The sequence below is a fragment of the Mixophyes fleayi genome, chromosome 3, assembly GCF_038048845.1.
Source record: "Mixophyes fleayi isolate aMixFle1 chromosome 3, aMixFle1.hap1, whole genome shotgun sequence".
Lineage (NCBI taxonomy): Eukaryota > Metazoa > Chordata > Amphibia > Anura > Limnodynastidae > Mixophyes > Mixophyes fleayi.
This window is the reverse complement of record NC_134404.1, coordinates 122,953,749-122,972,600: the sequence shown is the minus strand read 5'-3', so window position 1 is coordinate 122,972,600 and position 18,852 is coordinate 122,953,749. Positions and strand designations below refer to the sequence as shown.

At 40.5% G+C, this 18,852-nt stretch overlaps 1 protein-coding gene across 2 annotated transcripts in view; it reads right to left on the bottom strand.

The window, feature by feature from the left end:
* Positions 1-18,852, bottom strand: part of FGF12 (fibroblast growth factor 12) — a 406,239-nt gene that overhangs the window by 154,204 nt on the left and 233,183 nt on the right. The gene's annotated exons all lie outside the window — the stretch shown is intronic.

Sequence of the window (18,852 nt, the reverse complement as noted above, 5' to 3'; positions counted from 1 at the left end):
AGGGGAGAGCAGGTAAGATGTGGTGAGGGATCTGAAGAGCCCTCTACCACAATGATCTCCCCATAGGCTTCAATAGCTAACACCATCTTCACGTTAGCCATCGGCACACGTTCTGAAAATCCTCATAGAAACCTATGGGGACTGCTATTGCTTACAATAACAGTGGGACTGCAGCCGATATCTGCTGTAATCCCCTAGTTTTAAAGGGGCACATTTATCAATGTTCTCAAAAAGTGAAAAATAGTTTTCAATCCTTATCGCATTGATAAGGATTGAACTATTTATCAATTTTATGAAGAACGCAGTTCCGATAAACTGCTGTTTCTGTGATAAAAAAATACTTACCACGACTCTTCGTAATGCCTCTGGATCTCCTCGTCTTCTTCGTTCCTCATCACTCTGCAATTGCGCATGTGCAGTTCGAAGACCTGGGCATGCGCACAAACATCTTTACTCTCTCCCTGCAACTATAGTTGCAGAGAGCGAGCAGTGAGTGACAGGGAGGGATCAAGTGATCACTCCACACATGCGCTGTCCAGCTCTGCTCTTAGGAGCAGAGCTGACCGCACTGACATTTTTCAATTATGATAATGTACGCCGCCAGCTTGCGTACATTGTTATAACAAGTTATCAAAAAAAACTTTTTTCGGAACTTGTTAGATTGCAGTGGGGAGCAGTAATCATACTAATGAAACTGCTCCCAAAAACGAAACAGAATGCAAAGCAGAGATATCCACAATATCTGCTGCGATGCAGCATTCATAAATATGCGGAACACTCCAACTTGCGTTGGAGTTACGCTAAGTGTATGAAAGTTTGATAGCACTACTTCTTAAATATGCCCCAATGAGAGGGGATACTTTTGTTTGTGGTAGTCCCCCAAAAACATCCATTTTCGGGGTATTAGAATATTGTTAAATAGACCATTCAGAGTTCTATTTAACAAATGGTGAAGAGCCAAAATGCCAAAACCTGGCAAATGACTCTTTCACCACTTTTTATTTTTTATTAAAGGGTTTACTCTGGAGAAATCATATATTTCTCAGGCATTAACCCAATTACAGACTCTTATCACTGTCCCCATAGACCTGTATGGGGACAGCAACAATAGGTAATTCATTCCATCTCAGGATGGCGCTAGTTGTCTTTGTCAACAGTTGCATACTGCAAATTTCTCAAATTCTGCCAAATTTCCTAATTGTCCGAATCAATTCACCCATTTCTAAACCTTGTACTAAACATCACAATACAGCACAAGGTAGGGAAAATCTATTAAGTAATACCTATTAATATCACCCACTTTATAACACAACCCTTGCTTAACACTATATTCTCTATATATAAGTGGATTTAAATGAATGAATTCTGTTCTATTTTAGCTTCTTTCTAAAGCCGCCCTCATTAAAACAACAATTTTTGGTCTGTTTCTGTGGAGATACAATGTGAGACCACTGTAGAAATAATACTCAATATCATAGAGCTGCCCAGCAAGAATATGTGCCTCTTGCTTCGGTTATTTCATTAGTTAATACTACAGTAATAGGCTGAATATTGGTTCACCCCAACAAAGGGATGGCTCCACTTTTTTCGTAAGTACTAGGGCACATTAATCAAATCATAATATGTCCCTAAGTTGGTAACTTGGTATGTTCAGTTTTTACAAGCAGCAGTATATATAGGCAACACATAAAGTGTAATAGTAAGTAATAATAATAGTAAAGGGTACATAGGTACGAACCCTGGACAAATAAGCACTGTGGGTATTATATCTATGAGAGTTTCTATTTTGTTTTTTTTATCTAATCCTTTGGGACGAATCCAATTTCATAGCAAAGTGCCACCACCGACTCGCATCATAAGACTGGGTGGCGATGTCAATCTCTTCTCATTTTTGCTTGCATCTTCTTTACTACTGGTCACTTCATTCTTATTTGTGCCCTCTCCAGTCTTTGTTTTTGCCTTACCCGGCAGTTGGGTCACATCCCTACCTCCATCCCTACCTCCTTCACCCAACTACAAAATAAAGTATTCAGTAGTTTTTTAAACTTTATTCCACATCATAAGGTCACATATCTACATAGCGCCTTATTTTATCCTTTGACTTTTATGCTAGCCCCAGTAGGCTGGCCTTGCGGGTCTTATACATTTTTGTGTCTTGTTATGCAGGTCTGGCTATTATACCTTTATACTCTTATTTGGCAAGTTCTATTTATTGTGACCTGTGTTCAGTTTTATTTTTCTGTTACAAATAAAAAGATTAAAAAACAAAACCGGTATTGTGAATAACAAACAAGTGTTGTACCGGCTCGGACACACAAATGGAGAGAGTGCCATTGTTGCGGGAGCTTATAAGCTAATGGATTTAATAAAGAGTGCAGTTTAAAGGATAAGTCCACATTTTTTGGTAAAACGTTTAAATGACACAGCAAATCAAGCCTGATATACTTGTTATGACATCACTGGTCATGCCCCTGTCCGTGAATCCACCATAAATCTGCAGTCTGAATGGAAGACATTTAATTAAGAAAGTGCAAGGCAATCGCTCATACTCTGCACTGCCCCAGAATTGTGCCAGATTGAGAAACACTAGTCTCCTCAGTAAGTATTTAAAGTAGATATAAACTCCCTTTTCGTTCCATGATCCAGAGAAGTTTAAAAAATGTGTTAACTCTATATTATATAAAAAGTACTTAAAGAATATTTAGTTGAACAAACTTTCTTTCCTACTGACAAGGGCATTTTTATTGGTACAGATTGTGCCATATGTGAGGTTACCCAATATAATTTCAATCCAAGTTTGTCAAAGTAATGAACATAGCTGGCAACTGTTGTCTGTTCAAGATGCTTATCTCTATCTCAAGCAGATTTCAGAAAAATGTGTTTAGGTTGCTGTTCAATGAATGTCAGTGAAAACATAAATCTAGTTACAAAATGTACTAGGAAGAATACAGATACATTTAAGATATTATATATTTAATTACAAGGTTCTACACAGTTGAGAAGTAATTAACGGAAACTTCACACAGGGGTACCTTTGTACCGGAACCTCCCGATTACCCAAATGGTTGACGCAGCTGTCAACTCACACTGATACTAGCAAACGGTCTCACTGAGGTGTCCAGTAGCTTACTTTGGTTTCTTGCCCCACAGTTGCTGTACTCAGGCTTTAAATGCAGTATAGAATATTATGATGCCATGCTGTTAGAGAGACCATCCTACCATACTTCTGGCTTGGTCAGTTATTTCCCTGGATAAATGGAGGTCCCATTAGCTACATTCATTTTACATTTCAGAAGTATTTAATGCTATTCAACATATATTTTGATGCTTTTGGTGCTAAATGCTATGGAAGAAAGGGAAGGATTGTAAGAGTACATCAAACCCATTTTCACTCTGGTTACATTATGATGTCATTGGCTTTTGCATTTATCTAAGGTTGATGATGTAATGGAAGTCCTGCTTTTAGAAGTGCATGTCGGGGTTCATGTTGTTTTGATATGCTCAGCAGGACCCCAATTGAATGGAGTCCTGTTGAGTGCATCAAAACACATGAAAAGCACATCAATATCACACATGCTTTGTTGACATGCTTTTCATGAACTGAGCAAGACTATTGTCGTAGCGTATTGATTACTGAAAAAGTCTGCCTCAACCTCCCTGTCTTTGAACTTCTTTGCATATAGGGGTATATATGTTAGAAGTCTCTACATGAAACAAACTTTATACATCCAACTTGTTAATTTAGGACAGGTTGTTGTAATGCAGTTAGATGGGGCTAAGCTTCGGGAAAGAGCTAAGGTTAGTGGAACAACATGGAGTTTATTGGGATATATACAGTTACTGGCATAGGATTGTTTGCAGATCTTTCTGGACATGGGCGAATAACAGCTTTCCATGTTTTTCAGAGCAGGACGTCTGCAATATTAGTCATGATTACACGCACCACTGTAAAAATGAGATTAAAGAAGAGCAATTATGATGAACTTCAAGGGGTGGATCTTGCACATATTTGAAGATATTCCAGGCCATATTTTTCTGAGGTGACCAATTAATATTCAGCCCCAACTTTTAATGAGACATCTTTTACAAAGTGTAAGGGCACTTTAATGTGAAAGCACGCTGCTATGTGCAGATAAACTAATTAAACAAAATCCAAACAAAATCCCCCGCTCAATCCCCCTCCCCTTCTGACCTTTCTATCACCCTTCTCAACTCCTCTATTTCCCCTGCTTCTCAACTTCGCTGCCTTGGCGTCACCCTGGATCCTCTCTCTCCTTTACCCCTCATATCCTCTCTCTCGCTAAATCCTGCCAATTCCAGCTGCGCAACATCGCACGCATTCGGCCCTTCCTCTCCCAAGATGCCACTAAAGCTCTTGTCCACTCCCTTATTATCTCCCGCTTGGACTACTGTAACCTCCTCCTTACTGGCCTCCCCCGCTCTCATCTCGCTCCCCTTCACTCCGTACTCAATGCTGCCGCTCGGCTCATTTTCCTTTCTCGCCGCTCCTCTTCTGTCTCCCCCCTCTACCAATCCCTCCACTGGCTCCCCATCCCCTACAGAATCGTGTTCAAGCTCCTCACTCTTACTTTCAAGGCCCTCTCCAACTCCCTACATCTCCAACCTTATCTCCATTCACGCTCCATCCCGCCCTCTGCGTTCGGCTAACGACCGCCGCCTCTCCTCCCCCCTGGTTACCTCCTCCCATGCTCGCATCCAAGACTTCTCCCGCGCTGCCCCCCTCCACTGGAACCAGCTCCCCCGCTCCATCAGAACTTCCCCCAACTTGTCCAGCTTCAAACGGGCCTTAAAAACCCACCTTTTCCTTAAAGCCCTCCAGTCCCCCACCTAATTGTCCTCCTCCCAGTCTCCGCCTACCCCCCTCCCACTCCTGCTATCCCTCCTGTCCCCCTCTTACCTCCCTCCTTTTCTTTCTCCTCTCCCCCCCTCTCCGTCTCAGCCTCCGTTCTCCCCATTCCATCCTCCTACCTTTGCGTCTCTGTCAGTCCTACCCTCCCCTTAGATTGTACGCTTCTTCGAGCAGGACCTCCTTTCCCTCTGTTCTCCACCACCTTAACTCTGCTCTCCAGCTCCTTGTCTCTTCCCTGAGGTCCTCCTGCCCTTCTACCCCGCTGGGGGCTCTCACCTCTCATCTAGCTGTACATTGAGCTTCTGAGTTACTGTGCTTTTTGTTAACTGTACCGTGCTGACTCACCCTGTATCGTGTTTCTGTCTGTCCCTGTACGGCGCTACGGACACCTAGTGGCGCCCTATAAATAAAAATTAATAATAATAATAACTTGTAAAATTGTGACAACATAAAGACAGCTGGCAGGTATATTCAGTAAATGTAGATTAAACAAGTAGTATTACGGATGATGACTGTGCAGATTTTACTGTGAAGTTCCGCTAAACATCAGTAAAAACATTATTTGTATAGGGTGTGCCAAAATAGGTAACGTACACATAAAAAGTTGCTGTAGCAACACATTTTATTTAGCTCCATTGCTGACCCCCCAATGAAGCAGTCTTTTTAGGAGTCAAGACTGATAACCTGGAGGTGCAATTGAGTCTGGCCTTAAGACATTTATTAAATTAATCATGTTGAATCCAATTGTCTTTTCCTCTCCCAGAAAAGGTCCTGGTCACAATGTAAATGATTTTAATTTAGTTGGACTGTTTTTTATTGACTTGTTTTATATGAAGTTAAGCAACAAAAAAAATACAAAATTGTTACAATTAATGTAAAATATTGCAGACAGATATGGAATTATCATACGCCCAAATACTACTACTACTTGCTATTTTATATTTATACAACAAATCATTAACAATATAAAACAAATGACTAGACAAGTAGACCTTTTCTAAAAGCAGCTTTTCCATTTCACTCTGGTCAGTGAAGGCGTTTCATTTAAAGTTTTCATTTATCTGACTTTGCTGAAAGTCAGACAGGAAGTTTTCTGATTAGATCGCAGTCAAGGGAAATAAAAAAATAAAAAAAAATAAGAGCAGGCTTGTGAATGGGAGTTTTCTATGAGATGTAGAAAAATGTCTTCAAAAGATGGATTCATTAAGTGACTCCTCTTCAATCTGTCTAATAAGCCGTAAGGCACGTTCTAAGCAGTTTTTTGACAGCTGTCAAACTACCCATCCTCTAGTTGTACAAGATCATTTAACCATGACAAGTTATTTGGTACTATATTATACTTTATTGCTGACATAGGAAAAAATGAATCATTATCTAGCAAATCAATGCTGATTGAATGGTATTACTAAAGTATGTATCCCTCTAAACATAGATCTTGACGAGTTTCACTCACAAAGTGTATGTATAAATTGCATTTCTTATACAGGTAATTGCCATCACTGTCTTGTTGCTTTAGTTTAACAGGTGACTAACATCACTAATCTGTACTGGTGAGGATCCCACATATTCCACTGTCTGTGGCTTCCTATTGCCTCCAATGTCTACCTCACACTTTGACATGGCCCCATCACATGCAGACCTTCCGTCACGAATGTATCTGATGAACATGCTGTTCTGTGTCCTACAAGAACAGCATGTTCAACTGAAATTCATCTGTGCTGCTGCTGGTTATAGGTTGTTCTAGCCCAATCCACTTAAAAATATCCAACTGAACAAGAAAAAAAGACTGATAATAAAAAGATGCGCTGACCCTTGTGAACTGCATAATAGTCTGTGGACATTGCTGGATTAAGATCTAGTGGGCCTGGATTTGAAAAATGATGGCATGTCTGCTTGTGGGCAAGTTTTTTGGGAAATGTGCCATTTAAAAGAGTTATTCAAACACAATATAGCCCCATCCCCATCTGATGATCAGTAAACAATGTTGCTTTGATGACCAGTATATAATACAGAGCACAATCCAATGTGCCATACAACATGCACCCTAATCCTGTGGCACAAAGACAGTATTGAGCTCCATTAACTAATTAACCATATTGAGCCCATAATCTAATCTGACCATTATACCATGCATAATTCCTTATTGATGACTAACATACGATACAAAAACCTGTAATCTGAATACCATACAAAGCCTGATAGTCTTATGGCCAAATATAGATAGTGCCCACAATGAGCTCACCAGTGTACAATACAGAGTCCAATATTCTGGTGGCTAGTATACACTACAGAAATAAATAACTGGGAAATCAATACACTTCACATAGCTTCATCAACTAAGGAGTCATCACCTTGGAGTTTGTACGTTCTCCCTACGTTGCGTGGGTTTCCTCTGGATACCCTGAAAGTACAGATATAGAATTGGAAATTCTGGAACATACCTGACCCCCAATGCTTCCTGCCCATGGTGCTGATATAGGCCTCAAGGAGAGGACTTGTCTACTCACTTACAGCAATGGAAGTGGGGTGGAGCATGGAAGATTTGTCTGCTCCATTGCATCAGGGGTTGTAGGGAGAGCTCAGATGCCTACCAATACAAGTAGAGTGGAGAGGGAGGGTTCACCTTTCCCAGGGGTGGATCTAGATTTTTTTTAATTTTTTTTTGGGGGGGGGATTTAGTAGAGCCCTGTCCACTCCATTTCTGTGCTTGGTGGGCCCCATCCCCTCTTCTAACAGGGGTGGGCTGTCTATGGCCACACACTGTGTACACGTGCCTCTTGGACCATGTACATAGTGTGGATGCAGAGAATGATGCCCGGCCTCTCCGGTTATGTTTAAAACCAAGTCAGAGCAGACAGGCAGGATTCTATGTACATTGTGTGTGGTCGCAGGTATCCTGCCCTTGCTGGGGAATGGGTGATCGACCCCCTCTGGGTCTGCCACTGACCATTCCATATTCCCATGTGAAGTGTATTTTATCTTTCATTATTTACAGTTCTGTCATACCACATTTATTTATTCCTACATATAATTTATATTTCCTACAACTGACTATTCTAAAATGCTAGGAGGAGGCTTCTGAACTGTAGTCTCCTAGAACTGTCCTGATTCCTGCACTACTCCCAACTTTAGACACACCTGATAGTGGAAGTCGAGTAACATACTCTAACCTGGACACTCCCTATTCAGCCACATTAAGAAGAGGCATTAAGTGATCGCATCACAACTTACGCCACAGTTAAATGCCTGCCAAACACTTAGATTTTGCTTACAGCAGCCAATTAGAGCGTGGAAGTTCTCCTATGTGTATATGAGTTCCTGTGAAAAAAGTAACATGTTGAACCCCGACTGTCTTTTCCCCCCTTTCTTCTTGTGTCTAACCCGGCAATTGAATAAACAAATAATAGTATATACCACACTACAGACAGGTCTGTATAAAATACACTACATGGCCAAAAATATGTGGACAACCGAACATCACATCCATATGTGTTTGTTGAACAACTTACTACAAAACCATGGGTATTAATATGGAATTGGTGCCCTCTTTGCTCCTATAACAGCCTCTACTGTTCTGGAAAGGCATTTCCACTGGATTTTGGAACATGGGTGCGGGGATTCAGAAAGAAGGTCACTAGTGTGGTCAGGCACTAATGTTGGGCGATAAAGTCTGGCTTGCAGTCGCCATAGTTTGTGTAACAACTTGACTGGCTCTGTGCAGACCAGTCAAATTCTTACACAAACTCGAGAAAACATTTTTCATGGGCCTCGCTTTGTTCACAGAGGCATTGTCATGCTGAAACATGAAAGGGTCTTCTCTAAACTGTTGCCAAAAAGTTGGAAGAACACTATTCTCAATAATGTCATTGTATGCTATAGCATTACTATTTCCTTTCACTACTTGAACTTTCTACAATACTGTGACAGTTACATCGTCACAACTATGTGCATACTCTTTGATCACTGTACATGAACAGTTTTGCTGTGCACAGAGACTGTTTTCTGCATTCTATGTATATATGTATGCTATGTATGCACTTTTGTATGGTTACAGTAAATAGTTATGAAAGATTTACCCACTCGTGTTCATACCTCACTTCCATGTTTCAGTATCACCTTTTGATGTCCCTTTAAGTGATCCTTCAATTTCATTATTGACACTATTGTGACTCCACTATTTGATTTCCCCTCCCTTACGAGTATGTTTTAAAGTATTTACCTTTATTGTGAGCACATACATTAATGGTGGTTTTTTCTGGTTGTACCTCTCATCCGCATGTGGTTCACCACATTCTGTTAATACGCATCATTCCTCACATTTGAAAGAATATGAATTGAAATATCTAACTTGCTACTTGGAAGTAGAATACTTTTTTCAGTTATTTGGAGGGTAGGGAATTCCATTCCATGTATTTCCCTATTGGCAGCAATTCCACACATAGACACAGGGCAATTCATATAATTATTAAAGTTTACAATTGGCAGTAGTCATTCACGTAGAAAGTGTTCTCCTGGCATTCACCCAGATTCGACTGCCAGATGGTGAAGTGTGATTTGTTGCTCCAGAGAATACATTTCCACTGCTCCAGAGTCCAATGGTGGTATGTTTAACACCACTCTCCATGTGGCATTGCACATGGAGGTCTTATGCTGCTCGGCCAAGGAAACCCAAGCCATGAAGCTAACAATGAATACTTCTTGTGTTGACGTTTATTCCAGAAGTAGTTTGGAACTCAGTTGTGAGTGTGGCAGGCAGGGACAGACGATTTTTACACTCTACAGCACTTGATGGTCTCATTCTGTGAGTTTGTGTGGCATACCGTTTCGTGCCTGAGCTGCCTTTGTTCCTACATGTTTCCACTTCACAATAACAGAGTTTACAGTTGATGGGGGCAGCTCTAGCAGGCAAAAATATGACAAACTGACTTGTTGGAAAGGTGGTATCCTACGACAGTGCCACGTTGAAAGTCTCTGAGCTCTTTGGTATGAACCAAACTACTGCTAATGTTTGGCTCTCAAGATTACATGGCTTACATATTAATTAGAAGGGGTCTCCACATACTTTTGGCAATGTACTTGCTTGAGCATTTAGCAAAATTCCAGAACACTCTTCTAAGACCTCCTAGCAGCATACAGTGTTACGCAAACTTTGGGCACTGCTGATGTCCTACATTATCTTTTAAAACAGATTTATACAAGACTCCTAAAGTCTGCAATTTAACAATAACTTTCATGTTTCACAGAATTCCTTGCTGAAAAGAAGTTATATGTATATTCCTGCATAATATAATGTGAACTTACTATTTATTTGCAGAATATAACAATAAAAACTGATTGTGACATTTACAAAAAATTGGGCTCCCTTCCAGTTTTTTTTTTAAGTCCTCAATATATTATTGTCTCATCAGGCCAAGCAAATAAATACATTGATCCTCCTGAAGTCTAAGGATGTTCTGCCTACTTTCAATAACCACGAGCACCTGTAAGTAGCTGACTGAGGATAACTGAATTTTACAAAACAGGGGAAGGTTTTATTTATTTGTCTAAACTCTTCCAGCTCGTAATTTACATAGTCAGAAGCATAATTAGGAAATGGAAGCTAAGGAGAACTGTAGAAGTCCTTATACACTATGGAGGGGCCAGATGAGGCAACCTAAAGCTGAAGCCCCATCTGCCTATCTACTTCCCCATTTGAAATGGAATAAAGGTGGGGGAAAGGGACTACATAATACAAAAGCCTCCTGTTAGTCCGAATGGTCACACACTTGCCAGGCTGGTCATGCAGCACTGGCGTTTGTCGACGCTATGTGCAGACTGGGGTGGTGTCTGGAATCTTCGCTTCATCATCACCCTCCTCAGCAGCAGCTATTTATATAGCGCCACTAATTCCGCAGGGCTGTACAGAGAACTCACTCACATAAGTCCCTGCCCCCATTGGAGCCTACAGTCTAAATTCCCTAACATATGAGCAGTACCAACTTTGTATATAGGCTATGCGTGTGGCCTGAAGAAGAGAAGGGGTTCAAGAGGTGGCCATGAAGTTGTGTGGCAATCACTGGTACAGGAAATATTGTCCGGGTGGAAGGCATAATGAATTCAACTAAATATCAACACATATCAAGATCTTAAAAACTGGGTTTTAAAGATCAGCAAGACGATGATCTAACACACGTCTCAAAATCAACCAGTACTTACATAAGTACTTACATATTACTTGCATACTTTTAAAAATGTATGGAGGATTTCAGACATGCAGTGCATGCAAGAAGACCTAAAAATATTTCAAATCTAGAAGAGTTCTGCAAGGAAGAGTGGGACAAATCCCAAAACAAGAATAGGAAGACTCCTAGCTGGCTACCAAAAAAGTTTGGAAGCTGTGATTTATGCTAATGGAGGTCACTAAGCATTGAATTACACAGGCCATATCCACCATTTTATTCTTATTTTTTCAATCTTCTAAATTCAACAATTGTACAGAAATATGTTTAAGTTTGCACATCGTATAGGTTGGGTAAACCCTTTTTCACTTTAAAAATGCAGTGAAACAACTTGACTAGGAGTGTCCAAACATTTGCATGCAACTGAATGTGAGCACTTCATACTCACTGTAGGAATCTCAGAGAATGAGATTAAAAAAAAAATCAACCCACAATTTTTACTTAAAAATGGGTTATCTGGATATCTTATTATAATTAGAGATGCTCAGGCTCGATTCCCGAGAACCAAGCACACCCGAACATCGGCGATCCGAGTCGGCTCGGTACTTTTGTGCGCTCTCGGAATTAAAATTGAGGCAAAACGTAATTGTTACGACATCTGATTTTGCAAGGTTTGGATTCTATAAGTACCGCCCTCCACTGTGATCAAGCGCCATTTCACAGAGAGACAGAGAAGGGGTAGCACAGTTCTTGACAGTCTCTAGTGCAGTTGAGCAGTGTCATAGGTAGAAAATAAAGAGAAGGGGTAGCAGTGTTCTTCAAAGTCTCCAGTGATATTAGGAGAGCTCCATTGCTAATTGTCATTGCTGAAATAGAAATACTAGGGCTGGCAGTCTTGGTCTTCTAAATCTGCAATCAAATTGTACTGTGTTATCTAGATAACACACCAACAGGACAGCTCCATTGCCAATTGTCATTGCTGAAATAGAAATAAAAAGTTTGGCAGTGTTCTGCAGTTACATTGTACTGTGTCATAGCTCACCCAGAAATAGGAGAGGTGGCAGTGTTCTTCTCACTATCCAGTCTCAGTCATGATGATACTAATCCCTCTACCTCATGTGCTAAATCCTATGTTCAAGTGCATAGTGGTTTTAAGTCAGGGAAACCAAAATGTAAATAAAAAGCTTGTACCTTTTTAAAGAATAAAAACACCTCTCTAATACATTACTGTAGAAAAACATAAAATTGCCAACATGTCATTCTAAACAAAATATTACCAAGCATATCAGCATCAGCTAGCTCCCTTCTCTCAGCTAGATCTCAGCACCTGCAATCTACACTGTCATCATATTCACCCTAATCAGTGTGTACATCATCCTCAAACAATACTAATTCATCCCCGCTGGAATCCACCATCACAGAAGTCCATGTACTTTGGTGTAATTGCCGGTAATGGCCTTCCTCATGGAATTTGTAGTTCATTTTACAGAAGAGTTGTCATGATTTTTGGGCAATCCTTCTACACCAGACCAAATGTCAAAATGTTGTGCAAACTCATCTTCACCACGACTGGGTATCTTGGGAAAGCTAAGTTTTTTCTTAGAAGCAATTTCCAGAGAAACTGAATGAGGAGACGTCATTGTGTCATGTACCACTTGAGCTGTCAGCTTGCTGACCATGAGCTCATTGCATCTCTTGAGATCTGGGTCAGTTGGAAAGAAAGAGAAGACATAGCTCTTAAACCTAGAATCAAGCACAGTTGCCAAAATGTAATGATCCAATTTCAAGATGTTGATAACTCTTGGATCCAGGCGAAACGAATAAAGTACTTAATCTACAAGTCAAACATAATTAGCGGAATTGCTTTATTTAATTTCTTCCTTCAATTTCTCTAGCTGCTTTTCGAAAAGTCTAATAAGGGGAATCACTTCACTCAAGCTAACAGTGTCTGCACGCTCTTAGTACATTCCCCCTAAATTCTATTCTTTTGCAGTTGCTGCATTCTCCTACATGCTGTTGCAGAATGCCAAAAATGACCCTAAATATTTCGGGACACAGACAGCATCTCCTGCATGTCATTGTCATTTTTTTAAAAGTTCTGTACAACCAAGTTGATTGTGTGAGCAAAACAGGGAATGTGATGGAATTCCCCTCACTGTAGTGCTCTAACAATATTGGTGGCGTTACCAGAAATCACATATCCTCAAGAGAGTCCAAGCAAGATAAGCCATGTTGCAAAGACATCCCTTAGTTTTTCAAACAGCTGGTCAGCGGTATGACCTCTGACCTGCGCCTTGTCATCTCTGATAACCACCTCTCACTCCCGCCTACAAGACTTCTCCCGTGCTGCTCCCCACTTATGGAATTCCCTACCACGGTCAATCAGACTTTCCCACAGCCTTCAAATCTTTAGATGCTCTTTGAAAACCCATCTTTTTTCTTTAGAGGTGACCTTATCCTCAATAACACTATTCACACTAATGCACCCTCACAACTATCCTAATCTCCACTCTGAGCCACACTCACTCCTCTTGTTTCAGCTGTGCCCTCTTCCCTTTAGAATGTAATCTCTCTAATGAGCAGGGTCCTCCAAACCCTATTGTTTTCATGTCTCCATTTGTTTTGTCTGCCTTGTCTGTTCTACAATAATAATAACATGCCTCTTAGTGAAGCAGATGATACACAGAGTAGCCTGCCTCGGAAAGATCTGGCTTTATTTGTTAGATGCTGCTGCTGTAGGCTATTTACCAACCCAGTGGGCTGTCACAGTAATATAATCTTTAGTTTTCCCAGTTTCGCTTGTCCCCATATCTGTGGTTAAGTGTAAAGTGGGTAGAATGGCATTTTGTAGCCCAATAATTTTCTTTTTTGTAACCTACTGGTACAGGTGAGGAATTGCTTGTCTAGTAAAATGGTGTTGAGATGGAATTTGGTAACAGGGACACAGGATCTCAATTAACTGTTTTATTCCTGCTGCATTAATGGTGGATACTGGACTCAGATCTAATACTAGTATAGTCGCCATGGCGCCTATGATCTGCTGTGCAACTGGTTGACAGTTGCCATACTTGCTTCCTCTTGCAAAGGATTGTTTAACAGTCAGTTGTTGTAAACTACTAGTAGTCTTTTTCTTGGTCTGCTTCTGGGTTGAAAATCCACCCGCAGCAGCAGTGGGCCTAACGCTCAAGGATTCTTCTGAGGAGTCCTGGATAGGGTAGGCGTCATCTCGCCTTAGAAACTTGGATGCAGTGCTAACTCCTATCACTTGTAAGGATATTGATGATGAAGGTGTTAGGGTTGTAGATTGCAGATGCTGGGATCTAGCTGATAGAAGGGAGGGAGTAGATGCTGTACTGCTTGTTATTTTTTAGTATAAGTTTCTGATTTTCACAAAAGTATTCCATAAACTCGCTTCAAATGGCGTAACATGGATGGTTCCTAGATGGTTAAAGTCCCTACCTCTACTGACTGTGGCTTTACAATGCTACAAATGGCTAGACAACTGTTGTCAGGATTTGTGTAAAAATAATTACACACATAAGAGGTGGATTTTTTGGTTTTATGCCCAGGCATGACAATGGCCTTCTTATTATCACTGGCAAGAACTGGTTCCACTGGTGCATGACTTGCCACAGTAGAGTTCATTAACAGCACTGTTTGCTTAAGCCCATTGTTAGCTTGTTTTGTGGGGGCCCAAACAAACCAAGTACTTCAGCCACAAAAGTGGCACTGTTCGTCACTGGAGTGCTTGCTTTGCTATACTGTATATGTCCTTTTCAATATCTTACATATGGGTAGGTGGGAGGGCCGAAGGACAATTCCATCTTACACCACTTTTCTTTTCTGCCACTGATGTGTGGCAATGTTTCCTAGATGTGCTATGAACTGCCGTGTGTCTGTGTCATTGCTCTGTCGCTTAGCATCCAGCCAGGTCGAATCTATAATTATTTGTAGAATTTACCCTGACTCTCCTCCTACTGCACATTACTGAAGTATAACTGGACAATAACTGTTACAGTGTAAACTCCATGAGTAAAATAAATTATATTTTATTATTTAGCAAATAAGGCTAATGGTTGTTCTTCATTAGTTATTTAACTGGTATGTCCACACCAAAACAATTTTTAACAAAAAATTCTATATAGAGAACAATTATTTTTTGTAACAGTGTGGAGAACCAGGTGGGGTTGTTAAGTGTCAGCTCTTTAGTCTTTCACTGCAAACTCTGTCACATGTCTCATCTGTCAGCCGAACCTTGACCACCATTGCCGTGGTATATTTGACAGTCCATCCCCTATCCTTATGTAATATGGCTAACTGATTCATTAAATAGTCTAATCACACTTCTCCTTATATTAATGTAGCTCTTTGGTGATATCCTATATTTATCTATTAAAACCTGTTTATACAAGAATCCTAAAGCCTGCATGTATCAGTTCATCTCTTTGGGCCAATTTATGTACCCAGATTTCTTAATTTGCTTTCTACTGTTACTCAATTATACAACAAAACCCATTTTTAATATTTGTAATGATACCTAAATGAGCCTACTTACAGATGGAATAGCAGTTATCCTAAGGCAAAGTCTACAGTATTAAACATATTGAAATGGTTAACCAATTCTATGTGACAGAAAATCAATCTACGCCTGGCTTTGTGGGTTTATGGAGAATGCACATTGTGTATGCACATCAGGACCACCACTTTCTTAATGTAAAATTTCTGTTATTCTCCTAAAATACAGGGGTGCCTTGGCCAGGGGACAAAAGACACAAAAGACAAAAGACAACTTACCAATCCGGCGGCGACCGGGACCCAGCATCCTCCACCCTCCTCGCTTCTCACTGGATGCCGGGCGTGACGTCATCACGCCCGACATTCAGTGAGAAGCGGCAAGAAAGGGGAGGATGCTGGGCCCCGTGCGCCACCGCATTGGTAAGAAGGTAGAAGAGAAGACAGACGCAATAGAAGAAAGAAGGCCAGGTATGGTAAGTAAAGAAACGGAGGGGAAGGTGAAAGGAAACAGCAATGGAGGGGCAAAAGAATAAAGGAGGGGGCAGAGTGAGGATGAAGAAGGGCAGACAGTGGGTGAGGACGAAGAGGGGCAGACACTGGGTGAGGATGAAGAGGGGCAGACAGTGGGTAAGGATGAAGAGGGGCAGACAGTGGGTGAGGATGAAGAGGGACACAGAGTGTGTGTGGATGAAGAGGGGCACAGTGTGAAGGTGAAGGGGCACAGTATGATGATTTTTGTATATGTTTTATTTTATTTGATCTTATTCCTCTTAATATTAGCTGTAAATTATTCTTTGACAGAAATATAATTTAAAAAAAAAAATATAAAAATATTCTTTTCCCTTGGATTTATGTATATTATTTCTGCAAACAACTTACTAAGTATTTCTGTCCTGACCTAAATACTTAAAAAACGGCACTGCTCTGTAATTATTTTGGAGGGGTGCCTCGAAAAAATTATGGAGACTCTAAGGGTACCGCGAACTGAAAAAGTTTGGGAACCACTGGCATACAGTATATTGGGGGGAAATAGGGACATGTGTATTACATGTATCAGTTTTTTGTGTTTGATGGTTGTTATCATATTGCTTGGAGTGTGCGGAAAAGTCTATTTTTACTTAGAAGTGCAATTAAAATGTTTCCAACTAAAAGTATAGGACTAGGCAGGATCCATAGAAGAAAAAGTAATTTTGCCACTGGAAATGTATCCCCTCCAATCCTTTATCTAATTTAAGTAATATCATCCCGCAAAATGAAATGTTGTTTTCGCTTGTGGGTGCAAAAGCAGACGCAGTAGTCTGTACAGAGCAAGGAATACCCCGATAAACACATCTTTTCCCATGGCACAAGGCAAACTTCTGTAACCCCGTGTACAGCTGCCTCTTGGCCCATAAATCCATGCACCTTCTCATAAACCAATTGCATTTCTATGAAATTAGTCCTGTGACCATTTACAACATGGGATCGAACCTTTGCACTTTTGTATATGAGCCATAATGACTGTAAACTGTTATCACAAGATGATTTTAACTTTTTTTGTGTAATGTATTATTGCTTTGTCCGGAAAAACCTAAGGGACTATGGGGCACATTTATCATTCATCGGCAGAAATGAGAAATAGTTATCAATCCTTATCGCATGGATAAGGATTGATCTATTTCTCAAATTTATTAAAAATGGAACACAGAAACAGCAGTTCTGAAAAACTGCTGTTTCTGTGCTAAAAAAAAATCACACTTACCCCCCTCTTCGGGACACGCTGTCTCTAGGATCTCCTCCACGTCATCTTTGTTCCTCTTCTTCTTTCCATTGCGCATGTGCAGTTCCACAAAGATCCCGGTCTGTCTGCAATTCTGCGAGCGGTGAGTGACAGGGAGGGATCATGTGATCCCTCCACACATGCACTGTCCAGCTCTGCTCTTCGGAGCAGAGCTGACAGTATTGGGTTTTTTCATTTCTGATAATGTACGCCAGCTTTTTCCGAAAAAAATGTTTTTTTGGAACTTGTTAGATTGCAGCTGGGAGCAGTCACCATACTGTTGAATGGTGACTGCTCCCAAAAACGAAGAGGAGTGCAAAGCAGCAGATATCCATGATATCTGCTGCGATGCACCCTTAATAAATTTGCGGAGGACACGGAGGCACCTTAATTACCCGGTAAAAGCACTATCGTGCTTTCTTAAATATGCCCCTATTACTGCAAAATCTGAGTCTATGCAGCAATGTGTCCAAGCTCCTTTTGCACAAAACAGGTAGAAATGAGAGCTCCGTGTTTCTCTCTTTTCCCCTATCTACCATGCGGGCTATTAATACAAGAATCGTGCAGTAAACATGACAGCAGGTGGTGGTAAATTGGTCACATGTGTTAAATGGTTTTGTAACAGGGGCCAATGGACGAACAATTTATTTGGCTTATGGCTGACACATCGGAACAAGAGCGAATATAAATAGTTCACAGGTTTTTCATTGTTCTGGTATGTTCACATGAAATATGCATAATGTGCTTTGAAAGACAGTGTGAGCAGTTGCCACCAATGCATTTTAAAAGCAGGAATTCTATTTAAAACAGTACAAGACATAGTGAGAGCAATAGTAAAAGCAACAGTATAATAAAAAGAGCTGTAAAAATACTGATAGGTTTCATTTATCTTCATCTAACTGCAATGACGACAAAAATAGTTTTGAAGTTAATACTAAAGAATTAAGGAGCACATATTAAAGTATACTTAAACTTGTATTTATGAATATAATTTACAAAGCTTTAAATAGTTATTAACTCATGTTGTATAACAATATAGGAAACCATTATTTTAGCAAATTATCATAAGTGTACTGCAGCCAGATACTTATTTTAAATAATTTAGTTGGGATTTCCAGTGACTGAGGGGTTTATTTATTCCCCTATATGGGGAAGCCTACATACCGTGGACAGCAGCAGTTCAAGTACCACCACTGCCCTCCTATCACCATTGCCATCTCAGGATCGCAATAGTAGGGGAGATACTTTCTTTGAATCGGAATAGTCTGATATCATTAATTTTTTATTGATTTTTTTTTTTTAAATTATTCTACAGTTTTGTAACAAATCTGCGCGGAAAGCTCAAGCCCTGGCCTTCTGTTTCAGAGCACATGAGCAAGTCTATACGCCTGCCCAGATGAGCCAGAGACTGGTTGTTGAAGCAGTAAGAATCCTCTTACCGCTGCCAGCCAGTAATACCAGGAGGCAGAGCATCGGTCAGCTGCCCCGGTGAAATTGTATTGTTCAATTTGGAAAAAGAAGATTTTCTATCGCTCCAATACGCAGCAATA